Source organism: Emydura macquarii, unplaced genomic scaffold (genome assembly GCF_026122565.2).
Source record: "Emydura macquarii macquarii isolate MOO-44397 ecotype Brisbane River unplaced genomic scaffold, CSIRO-AGI_Emac_v2 contig_3714, whole genome shotgun sequence".
Lineage (NCBI taxonomy): Eukaryota > Metazoa > Chordata > Testudines > Chelidae > Emydura > Emydura macquarii.
Window position 1 is genome coordinate 9,178 of NW_027133851.1, and position 12,621 is coordinate 21,798.

Below are 12,621 nucleotides of genomic sequence, written 5' to 3' on the forward strand. Positions count from 1 at the left end.
CTCTGTCCATATAAGGCCAGGTTTTAAAGGTATTTAGGGGCCTTGTGGGAATTTCCAGAGCAGCTGGGAACCTCAAACTCATTAATGTCAGGGGGTGTTAGGTGCCCAGGTAATTTTGAGAATCCCACTAGGTGCCTAAGCTCCTTTACACATCTGGCCCTAAATCTACCCATGGAGCCTATGCCAACAGACGGCTACACTGCGGGTTTTGTCGGCATAGCTGCGTTGGTCACGGGTGTGGGGTTTTTAAGTGTCGACCAGGCCTTAGAGAAACTATGATAAATAGGTGTTCAAAATATTCTTTTAGCCTGGGTCCTCTGACAGTAAATTAATTTTGTAACCCACCTTTGCCCGAAATGACAGATTTAGGAAGGTTTTCATAGATATTAATTCACTGACAGATTGATTTGTGGCCAACATTTTCAAACGTGGGTAACAAAGGCTAAAAATAATAATTTGGCTGGGCTTTGCAATGGAGCCAAAGAGAATTGGACACTTGAATCCTACCGAATGTCAATGGAGTTTGGGCATCTCACTTCTGTCATCTCCTTTCAAAATGCCAGGCTTAGCTCGTCTATGGCACTTCCATGGATCTCCAAGCATCGTGTAGCTGTGGGTGTGTGTGTGTAACATGTCTCTGTATGTTTCACTGCTGGCCCCTGCTGGAGACATGGAGATCTGTTCAGTTTTTGTATGTGTGACTGCTGCCCCCTGCTGGAGGCACTGAGGTTTAATCAGTGTGTGTGTGTTTGTGTGTTTGTTTCACAGCAGGCCTTTGCAAATAGGAATAAGAGCTGCTTATTGTATGTGTGACGGCTGCCCCCTGATGGAAGAATGTGGGTGTGTATTTCTTCTGTGGTTTTTTGCTGCTGCCCCTGCTGGACCGTATGGGATCTTCTGTGTGTGTGTGTGTGTGTGTGTGTACCCCCCTGGGTCAGGCCTGCAGACTCGTGCCCTGTCAGGGCTGTGTGCCGGCACACCTGGGGTACTGGGGTAGGGGCAGGTACCAGCCGTGCTGTGTCCAGAGAGCTCTGTGTGGGGAGGGGAGCGAGAGAGGCTGGGCTGCAGCTGACTAGCAGAGGGTCAGGATCCAGGGGAATAGCCAGCGTCGTGTGTTTGGGGTCGGACAGCCAGCACAGAGGGGGTTGTAGCTCCTGGCTGGGGGGAATTGGTAGAGCTGGGAAGTAGTTAGAGGACAGCAATAGTGGAGACTTTATAGGGTAGGACAGGGGCACATCAGTGAATGGACCCTAGGGTGGAGATAGCAGGGCCTGCGGGTCAGGATTGAGGGGCACCAGCAGATCTCAGGCTCGCAGGCAGGACAGCAAAGCCCGTCACAATCCAGGTGCGTTGGCTGATCTCTGTCACTGAGGGCTAGAAACCTGGAATTGTCTTTCGCTCACTATGGCTAGGCCCTGCCGCCTTGGCTAACCTGGTGGGAATCTCCGGTTTGTTTATGTCCATTTCACAGCACTCCGCACACCCCGTTACTTTCCCTCGCTCGTGGGACTCTGGTGCAGTTTGTGAATGAAGGATCGCCTTTCACAGCAGCTGGCACAACTGGCTTGACCCCTTTCCCTTTACACATCAGGGGCTGCTTGCCAAAGGAACAAACCCGTCCTTTCTTTTGTCTCACTTTATTCCATGCCTCTGACTTTCTTTTCTAATCAGCCCCAATGGGACTGCCACAGAGACCTGCATTTCCCAGCAATGTTTCTATTCTATTGGCCTGTCATGGGACCCATTAAAATGACGAGTAACTTTGTTTCTGTCGCTGGCCCTTAATTTCTGGAGAGCTTTGTCAGATCTCCAGACAGTGGCCAGGTCTCAGCGGGATGGAACGTTTCTCAGAGAGCTGATTAAGACACGAGAAGTTATAACAAGCTGTGAGTGTTCCTGTAAATCCCTAGAGAGCCACGGGTGCTGTCTGGCTAATTGGAGAGATTTCTTTTTAGTAGCTACATTGCTAACGGAGATTATTTTAATGAGCACACAATGAAGCAGGGCTTTTTAATTGATCATTATTTTTATCCTAAGCGAGAGTCAATGAAATTAACGTGTTTCAAATGCCACTGAGCAGCGTTGCTTCACGCTGGGGATCTGTCACTACAGAGCTCTGATCAGACATGTAGAACCAGCAGCGTCCTTAAGGTCAAGCACTTTACACACTATGGACAAACTGTTCATTGCCTCTTTTCTCATCAGCTACCAGAGACCAAGACAGCTCTTGTTACAGACTATCCCCTTGCCACTGCTGCACTTATCAGAGTGTTACAGTCACACAGCAAGCCCTTTATCAGCTCCAATTCCCACCTGCTTTGCCTGTGAAATTAGCTACACTCAGCATCAGAAGGAATATTACCAATAATCATGATATATTTTTAAATTGACTTTAGTGCCCATGACTGTGAAATACTCCCACTCCTCAGCCCCTGCTCTCTGAAGTCCACTTCCCACATTAGCAGTAGATAGGTAGATTAGATAGATTAGATAGAGCAGGTGAATATAAACACCATTAGACAGGAGATGAGAGCCGATTAGACAGATGAACGGATGACATGGCAGATTGACAGAAGAGTAGGTGGACAATCAGAAATACAGATGGATAGACAATTAGGTGGATAAATAGTGAAAGGAGGAAAATGGACAGATGTTGTTGGACAGACAGACAGCAGGATGGACAATCCGATGGATGGGCAGATGATTATACAGATAGAAAATGAGATAGTGGACAGATGGACAATTAGATGGGTGGATAGTTATATAGTTAAGTGATTAGATAGAGAGAGAGAATTGGGAATACAAGCTCACACAAACACACCCACGCCCCAGTCCTGTCAGACAATGTGATCCAAAACTGACCGGAGGAGCTCATTTCTCTAGGTCAGAACTCAGAAGACAGGTTAAGTGAAGACAGTCACAGTGTAGGCAGCAAGTTCTGAGGCTGCCAGTGAAGAGGTCAATTGGTGTTACACACAGTTCTGTGATTTTCATATGGATAATGCAGTAGAAAGTGAGAGCCTGAGGCCTGAAACCTAGTAGAACAGGCTAAGGCCTACGTGGAAAAAACCGTGAACAGGAGTGAGGCTGTAAACTTACAACCTCACAGAAACTGGCACGAAGAAGAGCTGATACTGCAAACACACATATTTCCAAAACATTACTAATATCTAAACATCACTAATATCTAAACTATATATACCAAAGACAGAAGGTCCTAGGACCAGAGAGATAACAAGGGCCATCAGACCCCCTGAAAGGACACTTTGATGGATAGAAATGTCTGCTAAGATGACAAATAGAGTTGTTTTGCCCGAACCATCCAGTACAAGGTGAAGGATGGTATCAGACTACGTCAAGAGGGTGGCAGCTACCTACCTCAAAGGGGGCAGAATGGAATTGTCTGTAGCAGTGTATAGAAGAGCATGTCAGAGAGAACTATGTTGTCCAGCCTAGGTGATAATGGAGAGTCCCACTGTTAAGTTGTGCTGAGTCCATTGTAATGGAGCATTCGTCTTTGAAGTGTGCCCGTAGATACTCTGTAGGTCGCTTCTCATTGTTCTTCAACTGCAATAAACCTGGTGCCTTCCTTGCTCAGCGAATCCGTGGTTGTGTCGATTCATTCGATCGTGAGTGCTGTCTTGGCTATCTGCAGAGCTAAGACAGCACCTACATGAGGGACACACGCATGCAGCCTGCACTAACAACTGACAACAGATCCAGTAACTAATGGCTGGGAAAGTCAGTTATGGAACCTGAGTATCACAAAGATAATTGGGAGTGTTTATAACTCAGACCCTAAAATCATTCAGGCCCGTTGCTGCTATTAATTTGATTGGTAGCATCAAGTGATGCACAGACAGGCCTGTATCCAGTTATTGCCACAAATATTAACTGAGTGTTCATTCCCCACCACACACATACCCACAAGGATGCACGCAGACCAATGGTGCATGTAGGCACATGCAAGCACACACATCATTAGACACCTAACCACCTTACGTGCTTATGTAAATCCAATAGGCACCTATCTGCATTTTTATGTTCCTAAATACCTTTGCAAAAATGGCCTTAACTCCCTTAGATTCCTTTGAAAATCCCAGGCCACCGGCTTCCTCCAACAATCACTGAAGTGAACAGGAGAGTAGGCCCCAATTAAGGTGTTAAACAATACTTATCTGTCGGGTGTAGCGTACACCACATCAATGGGTATTAGCTGCAAGGAATTAATATAACATATATTATTTCTCTGAGATATTGGATAGAGATTAGCTGAAATTTCTCTTTCCGTATTTGACATAAATCTTAAGGGGACTGAACATTCTGCAATAGTAACATAAGGTCACAAAGTCCTAAGTTCTTTCTCTGAACTATCAGACATGCCTGTCTCAGAGCAAGTACAAAATTTACGAAAGCTAGTCCCTTGCCATTTACCTTGGGAAGAAGAGTGGTTTAAAAAATGACTTCTAGACATGGCTCCGTTCCGTGTTATTTGCTAGCCATTGGGATGGAATCCCCAGAGGAGTCTGTGCCTCGGATTGACTGCGAGAATGAGCAATTCAACTTTAGTCCAGCTTTAGTTGGAACTGAGAAAGTAACTCAGAAGAACCTACCTGCCTTTTTATCTTGGCTCTCAGAATCAAAGAGAGATTGGTGCCCAGAATGATTTTTCCAACTCTAAATTTAGCATTGAACTTGGGCCCAAATCCACAAAGAGGCTTTTTAGGGCCTCGCTGCCAACTGGGATCCATGAACCCTGGCCTAGGCATATCCTAAACCCCTCTCCTCCCCTCCCCCCACTTTCAGGGGCTTAGCACCTAAGCCGGGGTTGGCGACACATTCCATCTGTGCTTGTGCGCCACAGCCGAGGACCCTCTTTTGGAGCCAGGCACCGAGAGTGTTTCTCAAAAACAGCAGCAGTGCATGGCCAGCTCCACGCAAACCAGCCAGGGCTGCAGGGGACTCCCCGCTTCTAGCTTTTAGCCCAGTGGTTAGTGCAGCCACCTCGGCTGTGGGGCACCCCACTTCAATTCCCCTTTCCCTGAAGAGGAGCGGGGTTTGAGGAAGTGTCCCCCCCTCTCAAATAAGCGTGGTAATCACTGGCTGTGGGAGATTCTGGTGTGTTCCTCAGTTTCTTCTGTTGAAACCATGTCACTTTGTGTTCAATAATTACATATTGTGGCAAGTAGTCGGCTCCCCTCTAGTGGGTCCCATGCTTGTACTGTTTGTAGTGGGTCAGGGCATCTCCAGTACCCGCCTTCCCTAAGGAGGAGGGTAGGGACCCAGGCCCACCCGCTCCTCCAGGTCCCAGCCCAGGGGCCCTATGAGCAGCAGCTATGTGCTGCTGGCACCATGTTCCCAGCTGCTCTGTCTTCCCCTGGGCCAATTTTCCCCCTCCTTCTGGCTCCTTGAACAGAGTACCTTCCTTTGTCCACAGAAGGACGCTCCACTCAGATCTGTTCCTCCACGTAAGTCAGCACAGCACAGCACAGCACAGCTCAGCTCAGCTCAGCTCAGCTCAGCTCAGCTCTCCTCTCCTCTCCTCTCCACGGCACGGCACGGCACGGCACGGCACGGCACTCCCACTCCTCCAGCTCATGCCCTAACTGTTTGGGGGAGGGTGGGGGGGGGAGGGCTTTTATGAAGCACCTGGCTGGTCCTTCATTGGTTCCAACTGCCCCTAATTGCCCCCTAATGGCACTTAGTTAGTCAGCAGGGAACGGAGCCCTGAGCATTCTGGGGCTCACATCCCTCCCATCCCCACTCTCCTCCTGTTGCTGGGGGAGCCTGCTGCCCTGGGGAGCCCCTGCTGCTCCTTCTTGGGGGCCCTGCCTACTTGCCCCCTAGCTGGCTGTGGGGGCCTGCTGCTTTTACTGTTGTGAGCACCCTTCCCCCTGCTGCTGCTCCCCCTCTGGCCCCTGCCTTTGGGACACCCCTGCCCCTTCCCTTCCCCCTCCCCCATCCCCTGTCACTGCCCCCTGCTCCCTCTGCAGTTCTCCCCACCCTGTAGCCTTCTCCTTAGTTTGTTTGTTTGCTTCCCCCTGGTTTGTTTGTTTGCCCTGTCCCGCCCCCGCCCTGGCCTTGGCTTGTTTGTTTGTTTGTTTGTTTGTTTATTTGTTTGACCTCTCCTGGCCCTGCCCTGGTCTGTTTTTCTGTTTGAATTGCCCTGGCCCTACCTTGGTTTGTTCCCTGCCCCGCCCTGGCTCCGTGGGTTCGCCCCTGAGCCTTTCCAGCCCTGCCTTAGCCCCACCCCTCCCCCTTCTGCTGCCCTTTTCCCCCTCTGCCCTGGCCCAGTACTCCTGACCCATGGTGCTCATGGCCCCCCTCTAATTGCTTCCCCCCCCTTTTTTTTGTTGCCCCCCCTGCACACTGCACCCCCCCCCCAATTGACATAGTCCTTGCCCCCTGTGCAGCCAGAGGAGCCGGGTTTCCACCCAGGGCTGGTGAGTGTGTTCCTTGTGCCCCTGCCTGAATTGGCCTTCCCTTCTCCCCCTGTCTTGGCACCCTCCTCCCCTGCTTTCAGCCTAGCGGGGAGGAGCGGTTGCTGTCCCTTCCCCCTCTCCCCCCCTCCCTTCCCCCAACTGGTCCTCCCCCTTCCCTCTCCACCCCCCGCCTTCCTCTTCTGCCCCCCCCCCAACGGACCCGTCCCTGTCCCCTCCCACGATGGCGTGTGTGGCTGGGACCGGGACCCCCTCCCTGGACGCCCCTGTCCCTTGCCCCGAGCCCCCCCTCCCATCCGAGGCATCTGGCCTCGCCGCCCCTGCCGAGCCACCGGGCATCAGGCCCAGGGCTCCGGCAGTGGACACCTCAGGTGGGGACTCTAGGGCCTCTGCCGCTGCTCCAGCTCCCGCCCCTCCGTTCCAAGGGGTGCGCCCTCGGCCGGGAAACAGGACCAGGGGAAGAAAAAGGGCAAAGACCCTGCCCGGACGGTGCCCCCGCTCGTGGTGGGGCCTGCTCCCTCCCCCGTTGTCCCTTCCCCCGCTGTTCCCTCCACCAGCTCTGGGGGTGGCGCCGCTCCCAGGGCGTATGCCCAGGTCGCTGCAGGTCCCCCGCCCGCCGCCACATCATCTGGCCCGACCGCTGCCTCCAGCACCATCTCTGGAAGCCAGGGCCCCTTCCCCACCCTTACCAGGAGGCATGGGGTCCGCTGCCTCCTGGTGCCTGCCTCGCCCCACGTAGAAACCTATGTGCGGGCGTTGGCGCGGGTGGTGGGGCCCACGGCCATGGTGGCAGCCTCCAAGATGTACGGGAAGGTGGTCTTCTTCCTGGCATCGGAGGCCGCTGCCCAGGAGGCGGTGGTGACGGGCCTGGCGGTAGGGGGCGTCCACGTCCCTGTGGAGCCCCTGGAAGACCTGGGCATATGGGTGGTCTTCACCTCCGTCCTGCCCTTCCTCCCCAATGCCGCCCTTCTGCCTTTCCTCTCTGCCCTGGGGAGGCCCATCTCCACCATCAGCCCGTTTCCCCTCGGCTGCAAGGACCCCGCCCTCCACCATGTCCTCTCCTTCCGCCGGCAGGTGCAGCTGCAGCTGCCACTGGCAGCGCGTGGCGTGGAGGCGCTAGAGGGGTCGTTCCTGGTGCCCCATCAAGGGGCCCAGTATCAGGTCCACTACAGCAGGGGAGAGACCCGGTGCTTCCTCTGCCGGGCGACGGGGCACGTCCGGAGGAACTACCCCCTGGCCCGGCAAAGCGGGGAGCCCGGGACCCCCAGGACCCATGGGGGTGCCAGCCAGAGAAGCGGCGGCGCCCCCCTCAGCCGTGCGGTCCCTGTGGCTGCCCCTCCCCCATCGAAGGCCACCTCCGCTCGGGCCCCGGGGGTGCCTCCCCCGGTGTGCCCGGATGAGCGGGCGGGCCCCGCTGATGCCCGGAGCAGTCTGGCGGGGCCTGCGGGAGAGAGGGATCCAGGGCCGCCTTTGGCAGGCACTGGAATGGGATCGCCCCAGGGAGAGGCCTTTCCTTCCCCTGCTGCCCCACCTCCGCTTTCCCACGCCCCGTCCCCTGCGCTCTTGCCCCCTGGCCCTGCCCCCACCACCCAGCCCTTCACCTTGGAGTGCTGGGTGCTCGTGCAGGATAAGCACAGCAAGCTCAAGGCTGGGACCCAGCACCCCCTCCCCCTCGTCGCCGAGGGGGGTGAACGTCCCTACAAGTCCCGCAAGGGGGCTGCTGGACCCTGGCCTTCCGTCGCGCCCCCTGCCGAGGCCCGGTGGGTGGCACCAGCCAAGGAGACTGCAGCGGCAGCTGTGGGTTGTCCCATCTCCCTCCTAGAGTCCCTCCTCGAGGAGTCCCGAGCCAGATGCCCCTCTGCCCCCCCGCCCCTCGCACCCTCTACCGGTGCTGAGGCTGCTCCCTCCTCCATCCCTACCGAAGAGGACCTCACGATGGCGGGGGGAGACTTCTCCTTAATGGAGGAGATAGATGCCTTGGGCCTGACCCCGGCTTGTCCGGGGTTGGACGACCCTCCCCACCCGGAGGGTTCAGCTGAGGACGGCCCATGGCTGCTTTCCCCCTTCCCCTCCCTCCCTTCTCTAGCCGCTGGCTCTGCTCCTGTCCCCGAGACCCTTCTAGACCCTTCTCCCTCCCCGGTCAACGGTGCCGTCTCCGCTGCAGCCTGTGAGGCGATGGCTGGGGCTGAACACCCTGGCCCCGGGCAGATGGACTCCCCACTCTCCAGCGCGGGGTGGCCCCCCCCATCGACCCTGTCACCCCTCCCCAGGAATGTGGAGCCACACATGGTGCGGCTCCTGAGCCTAGCCCCGAGGCCGTCCCCCCAGTCTTGGCTGACCCTCTAGCTCCCGGCCCCGATCCGGAGGCACCACGCCCCGCTGGCCCAGCCGCCGTGGAACCCGCACCCACTCCTGACCCTGTTCCCCCCCCAGTTCTCTGCAATGACCCTGCCCCTGTATTGACTCCTCCCCTTCTCCTTGGCCCCGCCCCTCCTCCAACTCCCGCCCTCGAACCCTCGCTCCCTTCCCCTCCTACCTGTGTCCCCGCTGCCCCTGGAGTTGTCTCCTTCCCTATGGAGAGCTCCCAGGAGGCGGCCTTTGTTTTCACCACTCCCGGCCCTTTAGGGGACGCTGTTTTCCCTCCGCCGCTGCCCCCACCATCTGTCCCATCCGGCAGCGGGGCCGCTGTAGGGGCCGAGCCGGAGGACGAGCCCCCTGAGGCGCTGCGTGAGGAGCTGCGCACTTTTTTACGGGACTCACGCGGTGCCCGGAACCGGGTGCAGCTCACACTGCAGCGCTGGGGGGACTTTCACCGCGTCCTCCGGGCCATGAGGGCCACGTTGAAGGAGGGGAAAGGGACTGGGCGGCAGGACGCCACGGCCTACCAGCAGGCCCGCAGATTCCGTGATGCCCTGATGGTCTTCGGGACCAGTCACAGGGTGCTGCGGAGCCCAGCGAGAACCGCTGGTGTTCCTGGCCACGAGGATCCCCCCAGCCCTCCTCATAATGCCAGTAATCTTTGTCACCTTGAACACCAGGGGCTGCAGGATGGGTCTCCGCAGGATGCAGGTGCTCTCCTTCCTTCGGGAATGGGGGTACGCCGTGGCGTTCCTGCAGGAGACTCATACGGACCCAGCAGCCGAGGCCAGCTGGCGGCTGGAGTGGGGGGATGGGGTGCACCTGAGTCACCTCTCCACCCACGCGGGCGGAGTAGCCACCCTGCTCTCCCCCACCCTGCAGCCCGAGGTTCTGGGGATCACTGAGGTTGTGCCGGGCCGTCTGCTGCACCTCCGGGTCCGCATGGAGGGGCTGACGTTGAACCTTGTCAACGTCTATGCCCCGACTGCGGGCCCGGAGCGGGTGCGGTTCTTTCAGCAGGCGGTCGCCTTCCTCGGTGCACTGGGTCCTCGCGAGTGCCTGGTCCTGGGCGGGGACTTTAACACCACCCTCGAGGAGCAGGATCGCACGGGGACCGAGCAGTGCCAGGCCGCTGCCGCCATCCTCCGGGAGATTATAGACCATCACTCCCTGGTGGATGTCTGGAGGGACCACCACCCGGACGACACCGTCACCTTCACCTTTGTCCTGGTGGGGGAAGATAGGTCGAGCCACTCCCGGTTGGACAGTATTTACATCTCTCATCACCATCTCTCGCGGGCCCACTCCTCCAGCACACGGCCGGCCCCGTTCTCGGATCACCACTTGGTGACCGTGACGGCCTCTCTGACGGCAGAGAGGCCGGGGCCGGCCTACTGGCATTTCAACAACAGCCTGCTGGAGGATGTGGGCTTCGTGGCATCCTTCCGGGAGTTCTGGCTGGCCTGGCGGGGGCAGAGGAGCGCCTTTCCCTCGGCGCAGCGCTGGTGGGACGTGGGGAAGGTGCGCGCCCGGCTCTTCTGCCGCGACTACACTCAGGGGGCCAGCCGGTGGAGGGATGCGGGGATAGAGCAGTTGGAGCGGGAGGTCTTAGCGCTAGAGAGGCGTCTGGCCACCAGCCCTGAGGATCCATCCCTCTGCGGAGCATGCCGGGAGAAGCGGGAGGAGCTCCTGGCCCTCAAAGACCTTCGGGCTCGGGGTGCCTTCGTTCGATCCCGCATCCGTCTCCTTCGGGAGATGGATTGCGGCTCCCGCTTCTTCTACGCCCTGGAGAAATGACAGGGGGCCCGGAAGCACGTCCCCTGCCTTCTGGCAGGGGACGGCGCCCCCCTGATGGATCCGGTGGAGATGCGTGGAAGGGCCCGGGCCTTCTACGCCGACCTCTTCTCCCCGGATCCGACCGATGCCGCTGACCGCAGGATGCTCTGGAACGAACTTCCCACGGTCGGCATGGGCAACCGGGACCAGCTGGAGCTACCTCTCACTCTGGCCAAGTTCTCGGAAGCCCTCCGCCTCATGCCCACCAACAAATCCCCGGGCATGGACGGGCTGACCGTGGAGTTCTACCGTGTGTTTTGGGACGTCTTTGGCCCGGACCTCTCCACCGTCTGGGCCGAGTCCGAGGCAAGTGGAGAGCTCCCCCTGTCGTGCAGGCCGGCCGTGCTCGCCTTGCTGCCCAAGAAGGGGGACCTCCGCGACCGGCATCCCATCTCGCTCCTCTGCACGGACTACAAAATTGTGGCCAAGGCCATTTCCCTGAGGCTGCAGGACGTGGTCCATCCCAACCAGACCTACACCGTCCCGGGCCATACCATCTTCAACAACCTGTATTTGGTCCGGGATCTCCTAGAGCTTGTGTGTAGGGATGGTCTGTCGTTCGCCCGCCTGTCCCTGGATCAGGAGAAGGCTTTCGACAGGATGGACCACGGGTATCTCCTGGGCACCCTGCGGGCGTTTGGCTTCAGGTTCTGCTTTGTGGGTTTTCTCCGGGTGTTGTATGCCTCCGCGGAGTGCCTGGTCAAGCTCAACTGGACCCTGACTGAACCGGTCAGCTTCGGGCAAGGAGTGCGCCTGGGCTGTCCACTGTCAGGCCAGCTGTACGTCCTGGCCATTGAGCCCTTCCTCTGTCTCCTCCGTCGGAGGATGACAGGTTTGGTGCTCCGTGAGCCAGCACTGAGGCTGGTCTTGTCAGCGTACGCTGACGACGTGCTCCTCGTGGTCCAGAACCCGGGCGACCTGGTGCGGTTGGATGCCTGCCTGGCCGTCTACTTGGAAGCCTCCTCCACCCGGGTCAACTGGGCCAAGAGCTCTGGCCTGATGGTAGGGGCCGGGTGGCGGCTGAGCTCCCTCCCACCCGCGCTTCAAGCCATTCGGTGGAGCGCTGGTCCGCTGCTCTATCTGGGCGTTTACCTCTCTGCCACCCATCCCTCCCCGGCAGAGAACTGGCAAGATTTGACGGACAGGGTGGTGCGGCGGTTACGGAGCTGGACGGGACTGCTCCGGTGCCTCTCCCTTCGGGGGAGGGCGCTGGTCCTCAACTAGTTGGTCCTGTCCATGCTCTGGTACTGCCTCAACACCCTGGTCCCGACCCCGAGTTTCCTGGCCTACCTCCAGAAGACAGTTCTGGAGTTCTTTTGGCCAGGACTGCACTGGGTCTCTGCAGGGATCCTGAGTCTCCCCCTGGAGGAAGGGGGGCAGGGCCTGTGCTGCATCCGCAGCCAGGTCCACACCTTCCGCCTCCAGGCCCTGCAGAGACTCCTTTATGGTGCAGGTAGTCCGGCATGGAGCCACTTGGTGCACGCCTTCCTCCGCTGCCTCCGAGGGCTCTGATACGACCGGCAGCTCTTTTTTCTCCACCCGAGGGGTCTTCCGCGAGACCTCTCCGAGCTGCCGGTCTTCTACCAGGACCTCCTCCGGACCTGGAGGCTGGTCTCTGCCTCCAGGCCCCCTTTGGTCCCCAAGGGGGAGGATCTCCTCACGGAGCCCCTGATACACAACCCACAACTCGGTGTACAGGTGGCGGAGACCCCCTCGGTGTGACGGAGGTTGGTCCTGGTGGGAGTCACCAAGATCGGAGACCTCCTGGACTACGACCGGGGGAACTGGGTGGGTCCCCATGCGCTGGCTCGGCGTATGGGGCTCTCCACCCTTTGAACCCCCCGGCGCATACTCCAGGAGGTGAGGGCAGCCTTGCCCCCTGCTGCTCACATCTACCTCGAGCGAGTCCTGGGAGAGGGTGCTCCCCGCCCACCCCTCAGCCCCGGCCCTCCGGCACTCTCCATCGGGCCCCAGCCCCGCGAGCCCG